Source organism: Sphaerodactylus townsendi, linkage group LG07 (assembly GCF_021028975.2).
Source record: "Sphaerodactylus townsendi isolate TG3544 linkage group LG07, MPM_Stown_v2.3, whole genome shotgun sequence".
NCBI lineage: Eukaryota > Metazoa > Chordata > Lepidosauria > Squamata > Sphaerodactylidae > Sphaerodactylus > Sphaerodactylus townsendi.
In genome coordinates, this window is record NC_059431.1 from 104460476 (window position 1) to 104474657 (window position 14182).

At 44.9% G+C, this 14182-nt stretch overlaps 1 protein-coding gene across 1 annotated transcript in view; it reads right to left on the bottom strand.

The window, feature by feature from the left end:
• The window catches only part of LOC125436290 (neuronal acetylcholine receptor subunit alpha-7-like), a 152353-nt gene that overhangs the window by 97600 nt on the left and 40571 nt on the right, over positions 1-14182 (bottom strand).

Consider the following 14182-nt stretch of genomic DNA (forward strand, 5'->3'; position numbering starts at 1 on the left):
TGTTTCATTAAAACCTGGGTTCTTTTCTCCAATAACTCCAACCAGCTGAGGTCTCAACGATTTTTATTGAAAAATAGAAATCAAAGAAATAAAACATGATTGCGGTTAAGGGATTGCTTAGGTGGTTATGTCCCTTTTGGTTCTTTGTCCCCGTTCCGGGAACCCATGGCCCAGAGATGCTCCGCTGACCAGGTCTCAAGATGGAATTCCAAAACCTTTGTTTTCCCCTTCTCAGGAAAACTCTGTTCAGGCCATGAGGTAACTTAGGCCTTTGAAGTTTCATCCTAGCACCTCTGCATTGTTTCCTGTCCTCCCTCCAGGAGATCAAAAGGCAAAGATGCTTTTCACAGTCATGTGTGATTTTGCTAGTTTTACAGTACTATTCCATCACATCAACCCATATCTTTTAACTATGGAACATTATTTTTTTTTCTAATCTTCTATAGATTTCCTTGATTTTTTTTTATAACACTGAAAGTGGACCCCAGGAAAAAATGTTTAACATGTCCCTCACCTAACAGAGGTCCTTTCTGCACAGCACAGATAAAACGTCTTGAGGACAAAATGTGCACTTATTGCCAATTCTCATATTGAGTCATCGTAACTTCAAAGACACGTCCCTCCAAAGAAAAACAGAAAAAAATGACATGTGCACGGATCATCAGTCCAAAACTAACTTTATTCATGTACTTTATTCAGTGAAATCACTCACGAGTGAGCTGCAAGTAGAGGAAACCTCTGAGGGAAACCATCACCAAATGACGGGCAGCAGGGAGAATCACAGGCAGGAGAAAATGGTGGGCACGGGCTGCAGCAAAAATGGGGGGGGGGAGGAAAAAAGAACTGCTTTCCCTAGCAACGTGTTTTTTGTCCAGTCCAACCGAGTCACGTGCGGACAAAAAAAGCCAAAACATCTGCAAGATGTTTTATTTGTGCTGTGCATTTTTAAAATGTCTGCAAGATGTTTTATTTGTGCTGTGCTTAAAGGGCTAGAGTCACATGGTTTCAGCTGACAGGGACCTTATACACCCGAGTTCAAATCACAATTCAATTGTGAAGCTTGCAGACAACTCATTTTCTGTGTATTGTCGAAGGCTTCCACGGCCAGAATCACTGGGGTGCTGTGTGGTTTCCCGGCTGTATGGCCGTGTTTTGCCAGCCAGAGATGCAGGTGAAACATCAGGAGAGAATGCTGCTAGAACACGGCCATACAGCCCGGAAACCACACAGCACCCCAACTCATTTTCTCTTACTTACATACCCAAGGGGTTGATCCAAAAGTAAAATGGAATGGGCCTTTATACATCATTCTCGGTTCTTTGGAGAGAGGAATACACATTTAATAAATACAGGGAATTTTCTGTCTTATTTATTTACATCTCAACAACAGCAACAAAACAATTACTTATTTAATATCCTTCCCTCTCCAGCTTCGGATCCCAAAGACGGCAATGAGGTGGATTCCTCCTGATCTCAAACAACAGTGAGGTTGCCCCCGAAACACCTGGCGGGGAACATTCAAGCAAGACCTGAAGGCACTGAATATTGCATGGGAAGAGGCTAAACATTTGCCCATGACCGGAAATGCTGGACAGCCCTTGTAGCTCGAGATGCTACTTAGCATGGGAGGAACTAACTAACTAACTAACTAACTAACTAACTAACTAACTAACTAACTAACTAACTAACTAACTAACTAACTAACTAACATACATACATACATACATACATACATACATACATACATACATACATACATACATCTCCAGCTAAAGCCAGGTTCAGGGCAGCTGACACATATTTAAACCAACTAGTAACATTACATTAATACATTAGTAAATCAAAATATTCTGATAACCATATGGCGACTTAAACACTTTACCCATCAATTCCTTCCCTCCATTTGATCCTCAAAATAACCCTGTAAGGTAAGTGGGACTTATAATATGTGACAGGCCCACGGTCATGTAGCAGGCTTCCATGTCAGAGTGGGGATTCAGCAAAACTTAAAGGAAAAAACTCAAGCCACTATACAATGGTTACAATAAACTCAGGGGCATATCTACCTAAAATGGGTGGGGCGCAGTGGAGGGCCGGCAAGCGGGGCTTGCCCCTGTTTGCAATCTCCACATGGAGATTACGAGTGAGACAAGTCAGTTGTCTCTGCCCCCCTCCACATGGAGGTCGGACCTGGGGCCAGCCTCACACACACCTGACTCAATGTGGAGAAGGGACAGAGCAGACAAGGTGAGCTGGTTTGCTCCACTGCCCCACACCCATGTGGAGGTTGGGCAAGGTGGTGGCCCCACACCTGACCTCTGCATGGCCAATTCATCCTGGTTGGGGCAGGCCAGGATCCAGCTCTAAGTTGCAGAGAGCAGGATCCAAGCCTAGATCAAGTCACACTCAGACTGAAGGTGGCTTCTCTGCAGTCTCTAGTTTTATACTGTTGGCTCTGCCCTCAAGCTTCACCTTCAGTCAGGTAGAGTTTGGGTGGGGGGTGGGCAGAGGCAATATTATAAAACTAGAGGGATCAAGAGCAGCCGGCTTCAGTCTGAACTCCGCTGGGGCCAGGCTTGGATTTAGTTCTAAGGTGCAATTTAGAGCTTAGTCTAAGCCTGGCCTTAGCCAGGCTCAAAAGGGGCCTTTGTAGCTCCCATCTCTACATGCCCCCAATCTCCAATTGGAGATGGGGCTGGGGTGAGCCCATTGGCCCTATTTGCCGGTCTTCAACTACTCTCCCAAACAGGGAGTTCCTAACCAGGGCCCAGTTTGGGAGGGGGAGGGGCAGGGAACAACTGTAAAATGTGCCCTCCGGAAGCAGTGCCTGGGGCTTCAGACCCTCCCTGCCCTCCCCAGATATGCAGCAGTGGCGTAGTGGTTAAGAGCAGTGCTGGAGGAACCGGGTTTCATTCCCCACTCTGCCACTTGAGCTGTGGAGGCTTATCTGGGGAATTCAGATTAGCCTGTACACTCCCACACACGCCAGCTGGGTGACCTTGGGCTAGTCACAGCTTCTCAGAGCTCTCTCAGCCCCACCTACCTCACAGGGTGTTTGTTGTGAGGGGGGAAAGGCAAGGAGATTGTAAGCCCCTTTGAGTCTCCTGTAGGAGAGAAAGGGGGGATATAAATCCAAAGTCTTCTTCTTCTTCTTCTGAATAAACTGCAAAACGTCCGTATGCTAACACAAAAATATTTTATTTATACAAACAATAAACATACAAGCAAACACTGAGGGTCTAAATCCCACCGGTCTAACCAGTACACAATTATATCAACAGAAAATACAGAAAACGACCCCAGGAAACAAAATCAAATTCACACAGTTGTGGAATCAAATGCACAAGTTCAAAAATCCAGTGTGCACAGCTGCACAGTCAAATACGAACATGCAAAATTCAGGCAGGTTTTATGATGAGTTCCCGTTTTGTGGATTGAACATTCCACTTTCTCACCAAGTATCATACACTGGCTTGCCAGCAGCAATACGGGATCACTATCTTCATGAGACTTTATTCCACTAGGATAGCTTCTCTACCATCAAGTGTGTCCCATGGCTATTGGGCAATCAAAAACTGCAAAAATGATTAATGAGTGGGGGTTCCAACATGGATTGCCCACATCCTAGCCTGTCAATTTAACCACTACACATTGGTGCTTTCCATTATGGCTCTCCATTATGGCTTTCCAATATGGAGCAGCAGTGGCATAGGAGGTTAAGAGCTCGTGTATCTAATCTGGAGGAACCGGGTTTGATTCCCCGCTCTGCCGCCTGAGCTGTGGAGGCTTATCTGGGGAATTCAGATTAGCCTGTGCACTCCCACACACGCCAGCTGGGTGACCTTGGGCTGGTCACAGCTTCTCAGAGCTCTCTCAGCCCCACCTACCTCACAGGGTGTTTGTTGTGAGGGGGGAAGGGCAAGGAGATTGTAAGCCCCTTTGAGTCTCCTGCAGGAGAGAAATGGGCGATATAAATCCAAACTCCTCCTCCTCCTCCTCCTCCTCCTCCTCCTCCTCCTCCTCTTCTTCTTCTTCTTCTTCTTCTTCTTCTTCTTCTTCTTCTTCTTCTTCTTCTTCTTCTTCTTCTTTAGTTTACCAATCTAAATTCCATCTTCTTATGTAGTTTACCAACCTAAACCCCATCTTGCAGAGAATATTTCCTTGTTGGTCAAAATTCTAGATTTTCCCCACAAAAATTTCCACAGAAGTATTATTTTTAGAACTATTTCTGATTTGCTAAGAGGTCATTAAATTAACCCAAGCCATTAAGTTGTGGAAATGAGGTAAAGGTAACTTCCTTTCATTCTCCTGAACAAGCAAATCTACCGCTAGGTTTTATTAGATGTTTAACAATTGCAAATGTTTAGTGAAGCATTTCTTATTCAACTGTACTTTAATGCTATCTTTCTCCTGGGAACAGGAAATAATGGGAATGCTCCTCACTGCTGTTGCTGCCTTGGTAGATTTCGTGTCCTCTTCGGTTCTCTGAGGGCTCTCAACACAAATTGTTACTCCTGCGATCAAGAACCGGTGTGCTTAACTCACCTCCTGATTTGAGCACAATAAGCTGCGCTTTGTATCCATGGGTTTGTATCCGGATCTAATCTTTTTTGGTTGTTTATAACAATTATGCCGATTCCTATGCATGAAGAGGATGGCTGGCAATTCATCCAGGCAGCTGCTGGTGTCATACATGGTTGGCCTATCTATTCAAGCTATCAGTTGTCTTCCTTGCTGAATAGAGAAAAAAGCATATGCTTTTGTGTGTGCTGGGGGGGCAGGGATGGACCCAGAACAAAAACCCAAGCGAAAGGAAGAACAACTATTCATAAGACCAGCAATGTTATAGTGGCAGCCTAATCCAGAGGAAGAGGGCAGACGTGCTTGAGGAAGCCACGCAGTTCTACACTGATGTGGATGCCCACCCTGCTGGTACAAGGAGCAAATGTGCCAGTGAAAGGGGGAGATGCATGGAGCCCCATAGTGCCCAACCCGGAAGCTGCCACCATTTCCCATCCCCGTCAGTGCAGAAAGTTGCACAGGCATGCTGGAGGTATTCCAGGGGTGGGGCGGGGGTGGAGCCAACCTTAAGTCGCCTTCCACTGCCCTTCCCACCACAGTGTGCTGACAAAGTGGGCCTGGGACATACATCACACTTTTTGTGGCATACAGCCATTATCCCCAGGGGTGGGATCCAAAAATTTTAGTAACAGGTTCCCATGGTGGTGAGATTCAAACAGTGGCGTAGTGCCAATGGGGCTGGGCGGGGCATGACGGGGGCGTGGCTGGGCATTCCGGGGGCGGGGCATTAATAATTTCTCTGTTACTGTAAAAAACTCTTACTGTAAAAAAAAAGTTCCTAATTTCCAGCTGGTATCTTTCTGTCCATAATTTGAACTCATTATAGCAAGTCCTATCGTCTACTGCCAACAGAAACAACTACTTCTCCTCTAATTGACTGCCTGTTAAACACTTAATACTTTCAAATACTTAATTTTGTTTCTAGAAATCAAAAGAAGGATACTTTCCTTAAACAAGGAACTTTACCATATTTCTAAAACATGTTTTTAAAACAGCCCAACAGGGAGAATTATCCCGTTTTCTACCTTCGCTAACCAGCCACATAGGAAACAACAGGACTTTATGATTTTTGGACCTAATGGAATTTCTAATGGAAAGGCAGGCCCAATTAGTAACCCCCTCTCGGCACACACAAATAATTAGTCACCCACTCTTGGGAACTGGTGAGAACTGGTGAGAACCCCCTATGGGGGTTTTGACCGACTGGGTTTTAGGTTTTTTGATTAGGGCTTTCCACACTGTGGAGAAGCCTTTCGGAGGCAGTGGGGCACTGCCGCAGTGGGGCAGCCTCCCACCACCCAAGGGGCCTGGATTGGGGTGTTATCTATCTGTGGCAGTTCGATTTATTTTAATTTTATTTCACTGGCTTTATATGCCACCCTTCCCCTCAGGGGGTTAGGGCAGCTTCCAACATTACAATAAAAACAAACAAATCAATTTAAAATAACATGTAACACTGAAAACTAATCATAACTTGAGGGCAAGATTTAGAAATACACTACTAAAACCACTGAAGGGGTGGAAAAAGTAAGGGGGATGGTTGAAGAGGGGGAGGCCAAGGTGGAAAAACCATAGCTGCCTCAACCACATGCCTGGTAGAACAGCTCTGTTTCACAGGTCCCGCATATCTGCATCAGGGCCCAGAAGGCCCAAGTCTCACTTGACAGAATAATCCACCAGGTGGGGATCCAGAATGAAAAAGCCCTGGTCTTGGTTGAGGCAAGCTGGATATCTTTTGTGCTGGGTCCGATAACACTCTTTGGCCCCTTCCACACCTGCAGAATAATGCACTTTCAATCCACTTTCAATGCACTTTGCAGCTCGTTTTTCTGTGCGAAATAGCAAAATCCACTTGCAAACAATTGTGAAAGTGGATTGAAAGTGCATTCTACTGCATGTGCGGAAGGGACCTTAGTATTGAGTGAGAAACAGAATCCATGCTGTGTCCTCCCTATACCTATCAGTGCAAAAGATTTCAGAACTGGACTGTGCAAATAGGCCTCGATTTCCAGTGGTTTCCTTGATTTGTTTATTTGAAATATTTTTGTCCCTCTGCCAGAAGTTGCCCTGGCCTGATCTTGACTGAGAAGAAGAAGAGGAGGAGGGAAGAAGTTTGATTTATACCCCACCTTTCTCTCCTCTAAGAAGACTCAAGGCAGCTTACAAACTCTTTTCCCTTCAGGGGTGTTGTGGAGTTTCCAGGCTGTATGGCTGTGTTTCAGTAGCATTTTCTCCTGACATTTCGCCTGCGTCTGTGGCTGGCATCTTCAGAGGATCTGATGGTAGTAAAGAAAGTGGAGTATATATACCTGTGGAATGTCCAGGGTGGGAGAAAGAACCATTTGCATTGTCCCTGGGTATCCAACTTCATCTCCTGTAGAGTCTGCTTCAGCCCAACATTATCTGTATTACCTACTGAAATCCTGTGCCTTTTTCCCTGGTTGGCCAGGAAGAGAATGGGACAACCATTTCAAACTTCCAAGATGGCTTCCAAAAGTTCAATACAATTAAAAGCAAACAAAAAATGTCATCAAAAACTGCAGCACAGAAAAAGCTTCCACAGAATCACCACGTATTCTGTAAAACTGGAGCAATAAAAACTTGCAAAAACAGAAAAAACAAGCGATAAAAATTCAGCTAGACATCAGATAGAACCAACAGCAGCAGCAAAAACATCGATAGTCAACCACATTAAAAAAATTAAATGCAAATCAGACAAAAACCCCAATGACAATCAAACAGCTCAGGCCAACCCTTAACACTCCTGTGTTGTCTAGGGGAACTCCAGTGCTTGTGCCTGATGCCTAAGACTCAACAAATTTGATTCCAGGCAAAAGCCCAGGAGGAAATCCAAAAATGGGGAGCCACAACAGAAGAGGCCCTGTGGCTGGTAGATTAAAAATGACAGCACACAAGAAGAATTGTGTTCTTGTGTACAAAATGGCATACAGGTACAGGTACACCACTGGTATACACTTTGAACAGGTACGCCACTGGTATACACTTAAAAGAACCACACCTTCACTTTTAAAGCCTTGCCAAATCAGAGTCATCCTGGGGAAATAAGAAGCAAATCGGACTTGGTAGCACTACAACAGACACTCAACTGAAACCTGGGTACCTATACCAACAATGGATACTGGGTCATTTATTGATCCTTTATGGCGGGATCATTTTGAGCAGTGGCCCATTAAGAACTTTCCTGTAAGTTAAATGGCCTGGTCAATATACGGGTTCTGTAAATTGTTCCTGTTAATATACAGATTTTCTCTCTCCACACATACACATTATAGTGATTATTAGAGTAACTACCATATATGCAAGACAACCTGTGGTCACTTCTGCAGTAAGTACTCCCATGCACCACAGAGTTGAACATGCCCAGGTTCAGTGAAGACAGTAAGTCTGTGCATGCTTAGTTCAGAGGTGGGATCCAACCAGTTCTCACCACTTCTCTAGAAGTGGTTACTAATTTTTTCTGAGTGCCGAGAAGGGGTTACTAAAGCAACCTCCCTGCCCAATAGGGACTGGAGGTGCGTGTGTGCGGCGGCGCCACTGTTTGAATCCCACCACCATCAGAACCTGTTATTAAATTTTTTTGGATCCCACCACTGGCTTAGTTCCCTTGTGCTGAAAACCTACTGACTATATAAACTCTGCAGCACAAAACTCCATAGGGCAGAAGTCAATGACCATCAAAGCAATTATTTGAGTACAATAATTGACAGCAGCTGTGGCGTAGGAGGTTAAGAGCTCGTGTATCTAATCTGGAGGAACCGGGTTTGATTCCCAGCTCTGCCACCTGAGCTGTGGAGGCTTATCTGGGGAATTCAGATTAGCCTGTGCACTCCCACACACGCCAGCTGGATGACCTTGGGCTAGTCACAGCTTCTCGGAGCTCTCTCAGCCCCACCTACCTCACAGGGTGTTTGTTGTGAGGGGGGAAGGGCAAGGAGATTGTAAGCCCCTTTGAGTCTCCTGAAGGAGAGAAAGGGGGAATATAAATCCAAACTCTTCTTCTTCTTCTGCAAGAAGTTCTCCTACAAGGTGTAATTGACTGCAAAGCCTGGCTGTTTATTTTATGACAATGACTCACCTGTATTGGTCCCTGTCATCACCCTGGCTTTTCATCATTTTTTGCAACCTTTTCTTTGCCGTCATATTTGTTTCCCATGTCCGTTCTGTATATTTCAGTTGCCTGCGCATTTCACCACAGATGACCCTGAGGCCTGGTTTTAGCAAGCCCTGTCCTTAAATTAATCTCCTTAAACCATCCTTGGTTACATCTCCCTGGGCACATCCCTGAATCTGTCAGAATGAATGCCTTGATATATTTAGAAAATCCCCAAACCATTTTCAGATAGTGTACCTTCAAGGAAGATTTCCACATCAGCTGACTTGCCAAAGAACCCTTGTAGGTCTGTTACAGAATGGCTGCACATGCAAAGGACTCTGGGATGTCCTCTGGCATTCATTTCATACAAAATATTGGCCAGACCTGTTGCGCCTAATTGCTGTCTTATGCAACCGGAGAAAATACCTTACAACGCATCAGACTCTCCAGTGTTGTTGCATATTTCAGTTGATGTAAATGATTGGAAAGTTAGGTGCGATTACATCTTAGTAGTAGAAGAAGTAGAAGATTTTATTTACGGTCAATGACCAAATACTACATCTTAGTATTAAGAGCATCAAAGGTGCCTGCAGAAGTCGATTTCCGGAAGTCAGTCTCCAGAACTGCCTTTAAAAGAATCAGCTAGCAAGTGATATGAAAAGACTTCCCACCTGAGACCCTGAAGAGCCACTGCCAATCAGAGCAGACAATACTACACAGGATGGACCAGTGGCTTAACTCAATGGAATGCAGCTTCATGTGTTCAAGTTCTCTCAAGGAAGACTCACTGTCTACCATTATCAATCTGGCCATTGCAGAAATTCTAATGAACTTCCCAAGCGACCAATAGTGCAATCCATGAAGCGGGTGCAATCCATGAAGCGGGGAAGAGCTGTAGCTGTGGCATTGGCGGGAGGGGCACTACCACCAGGGGGCCCACTATGCTTCTCCGTGGCACCCAAATGCGGAAGCTGCTATTGCACGGCCACTTCTCTAGCACAGGAGCCCACGCTGGTGCTGGTACGGGTGGGGGTGTTCTAGAGGCATTCCTGGGAGTGGATGTGACTTTAGTCGGCTTTCTGTGGCCTTTTGGACTGGCAACATGCCCTTTGTCTAGCGAAGACAGAGTCCTCCATGCTATCACAGTTGGGCAGACAATGGCCACACAATAAAAAGCAGCAAAAGCCGATTGGCTTAAGCCCCGCGCACATGATCTCTCCACACATTGACTCACCATGCAGGGAGGGAGAGTGGGTCCAAGTGCATTTTATTAATTAATCAATTAATGTATTAAACTTATAGGCTGCCTCATCCCTGAAGGGCTCAAGGTGGCTCACAATACGGCTGTTCTAATGAACAGCAAATCAACAACTTAAAAACGTAAACCCCTTAAAAACTTATGCAGCATAAATTAAAACAACAAAAGTTTTTAAAACAAAAGTTGTTTAAAACAGGCGCCCGAACTAAGGCCAAAAGGAGGGAGATTAGGCAGGGCCCGCGATGGCATCAGTGGATTAGGCCCAACCAGAATAGAAAAGATGGAAACAGGCAGCCTCAGATTCGGTGGGGGGCAGTAGGGCCACGGCCGGCCCCTCCAAAAGCCTGGTGAAATAGCTCCGTCTAACAGGCCCTGTGGAACTCACTAAGGTCCTGCAGGGCCCGGACAGCATTGGCCCTGCCTCCACCCCCACGAAAACGCTGAGTCGTCTGCATGGTGGGAACACGCAAGGACGGCATATTCCCGCCACACAGATGACTCGGGGATTGTGTGGGGGTAGGAACCTGGGAGAGAAAAGTAAACTGTGTGCGAGAGAGAAATCTCACAGAGACAAGGTTCAGCTTGTCAACAGCTGCAATGGAGAGGAAGGCTGAAGTTCTTAAATGGAACTCACCAGTTGAATCTTCGGGTTCAGACCTCTAATGTTTTATTTATAAAGCAACAAAAATGAAAAACATATTCCTGTTTTTAAAGGGTTTTAAATGAACCCCCTTCAAAAAAACAAGTCCAACCTTTGTCTATGGGGTTTTACAAAATAAATGCTTTTCTAATGATTTGGAAAAAATGGAGGAAGATCAATACAGAATAAAATAACGCTGCAACTTAACATCCCAGTCTTAGATCTCCCCACAAAATGTCATCGCGACACATCTGGTGAACTACTGCAGTATTAGTTGTGGAGGGGGATGCACTAAGTAACCCCATACCACGAAGTCCCAGCCTATTACAAGTTCCAAGCTGCAGGTGCTTGCTGGAGACCTCCTGGGATTACATTTGATCTCCAGGTAACAGAGATTAGTTTCCCTGGAGAAAATGGCCCTTTCCACACAATCTCATCATTACCATGATGCATGTCTGCACTCGCCCCCTCAAAATGATTCCTGGCTGCCATTTTATGATGCTTCCCTTTTTTGAGTTCATTGACAAATCAATGTTTCTATGCTTTACAGCCTCCTGTTGCAATTGTCCGCACCTTGTATACTCCATGCATAGAAGATTAAGCCTCAAAAACTGAAGAAACTCTGCCAAATACAAACTAGGGGGAACGGAGAGTAAGCTCACAAAATGGTGCCGAGGAGGAAGAGGAAGAGAAGAAGAAGAGTTGGATTTATATCCCCCCTTTCTCTCCTATAGGAGACTCAAAGGGGCTGACAAACTCCTTTCCCTAAACACCCTGTGAGGTACGTGGGGCTGAGAGAGCTCAGAAGAACTGTGACTAGCCCAAGGTCACCCAGCTGGCGTTGGGGTGTGTTGGAGTGTACAGGCTAATCTGAATTCCCCAGAAAAGACTCCACAGCTCAGGAGGCATAGCACGCAATCAAACCCAGTTCCTCCAGATTAGAGTACACCTGCTCTTAACCACTACGCCACTGCTGCTCCTGAGGAGGAACCTCAGGGAAGACAGAGAGGCATGAGAAATGTCTTAAAGAGATGGAACAGGCAACTGAAACTGTTTTGAAAACATTTCGACTAAAGAATCATTTTTTAAAAGTATTCATTTAAAATGTTTTGAGGCTGCAAATAAAATGTTTTGGGAACCAAGGGGGGTAAAAACAATGCAGAACTCCATGGAGGAAACATTTTATTTCCTGCCTCAAAATGTTTTAAAAGGTCTGGTGGAAAGGATCAATGTTTAGCCGTGTTTTAGCATTATTCTCTCCTGACGTTTCGCCTGCATCTGTGGCTGGCATCTTCAGAGGATCTGATGTTGGGAAAGCAAGTGGAGTATATATACCTGTTGGAGTGTCCAGGGTGGGTGAAGAAGATGCCAGCCACAGATGCAGGCGAAACGTCAGGAGAGAATGCTGCTAGAACACGGCCATACAGCCCGGAAACCACACAGCACCCAAGTGATTCCGGCCGTGAAAGCCTTCGACAATAGATCAATGTTGACTTTGGAAAGTGGATTCTATGGCATTACAGTCCCTCCCCTTTCCAAAGCCTGGCCTCCTCAGTCCCCAACCCCAAAATCTCCAGGTGCTCCTCAACCCAGAGTTGGCGACCTTATAGTATTTGCATTTTTATGAGATCTTTTCCAGTGTAAGTATGTAGGATCGCAACTCAGTATTTGGGATCATAAACCTACAACTTTCACCCTCTTCTCTCTGGAGTACTCTGATTTAAACGTATGGGGATGCTTTGGAGTACATGGGCAGCAGCAATCTAAATGGCCTTACCAGAATGCAGCATCTGTGGCAAATATGTGCAAGCCATACAGCTTACTTGGTGTGTATTGCAGATGTCCAATAATGTAAAGTGTGTGATTGCCATATGCCACTTAATCCCCACAGATATAGATGTGTCCCATCTGCTTTTGTTCTTCGATGCAGTCAACGGTGTGGCATTTGCCTACAATTGCAAGCACCTGTATATCCTGATCACTAAAATATTTTTAAATGCTCTTAAACCAAATAAGAGAGAAACAAATACTCGTTTTCTGCAAGGATAACATTGTGATAGCAGCGGTCTCTCAGAAGTGTTTTGCTCTGCATTTTAATATTCTTTGCCTTTAATTAAAACAGACTTTCATCTAAATTATCTACAGAGGAACCTATTTTGATCCTAACCTTCAGAATTTCTGGTTTCGTCTTCAATTCTAATTGCCAGGTCGCACAACAAAAGTCCCAAAAAGTGGGAAACAAACTGCTTATTTCATGACTGGGTATTAAAGACTCAGCTCTTAGTAAAAGAAAAACCCAACTGAGACCTAATTCCCAGAGATCAGGGTTAAAGGTCATTTGAGGATGCCATTAAAGGCATGAATGCAGTGATGTAGAATAAACCTTCCCAGAAAGATAATGCAGTGAATTACATAAGAAGACTGGGAAATCAAAAAGGGTTATAGTCTACTTGTACTGGAGCTGGTAGGTTTAATTGATAGGAAAATACTTGTGATGTTAATGGAAATCAGCAGAATAATGGTACCACTGGTAGCTTCAGTCCCTGATGGATAAGCTGATGAACAAAAAGTTTCATTTCTTTTTTTTCCATGCCGATAATTACTTTGCGTAGTTAATAATAGAGCACAAAAAGGCCCATTATGCATGGAATACTTACCTCAGGGCTTTTCCTCTGTGCAGTGGGCTTGCAGTGGACTCTCCTTACGGTTCTGTGTTTACACAAGAGGAGGCATTCACTCCTTGCCATGGAGCTTTTCTGCAGAAACTCTCTCAGGGTTGGTTCCCTAAAATCCACCCATCAACTAAATCTTAAAGGTACAGATCTCATTACACCTAGTAATCAAGATTGCTGGCTTAGCCCTTAAAGCTGCACTTAAGAACATAAGAACATAAGAACAAGCCAGCTGGATCAGACCAGAGTCCATCTAGTCCAGCTCTCTGCTACTCACAGTGGCCCATCAGGTGCCTTTGGGAGCTCACACGCAGGAGGTGAAAGCAATGGCCTTCTGCGGCTGTTGCTCCCGATCACCTGGTCTGTTAAGGCATTTGCAATCTCAGATCAAAGAGGATCAAGATTGGTAGCCAATACTTATATCAATACTAGTATTCCAAAAATAATCCCCCCCCCCCACAAATGAAAGCGGCAAAGCAATTACCTGGACCACACACCGCTAAAGAATGGGACCGTTTACTAGAGCTGCTATTCTCTCCCCCTCCCCTCCCCTCTCCTATACACACACACTTCCTGCTGACGCTGTGGCTGGAGGACACAGAGGCTTGTTATTTCTGAGCCGTCTCTATATTATTATATCAATATCTCAAAATATCAATATGAGAATTAGAGGTCGGTGTGTTTTGACTAAGCCCAGGTGAGTGAGCTTCTTTTCTGTGACTTGAAGGAGATAGCAACATGGAAAGGGGGAAGGCATAGAGGACCGTGGGACAGAATGGGAAGACTGGCCATGGGTAGAGAGATGTCAAGGGCAGGAAAGTGGGGCTGAGCGAGTTCCAAAGACCTGTGACTAGCCCAAGGTCACCCAACAGAAATGTAGAAGTGGGGAAACAGATCTGGTTCACCAGATAAGACTC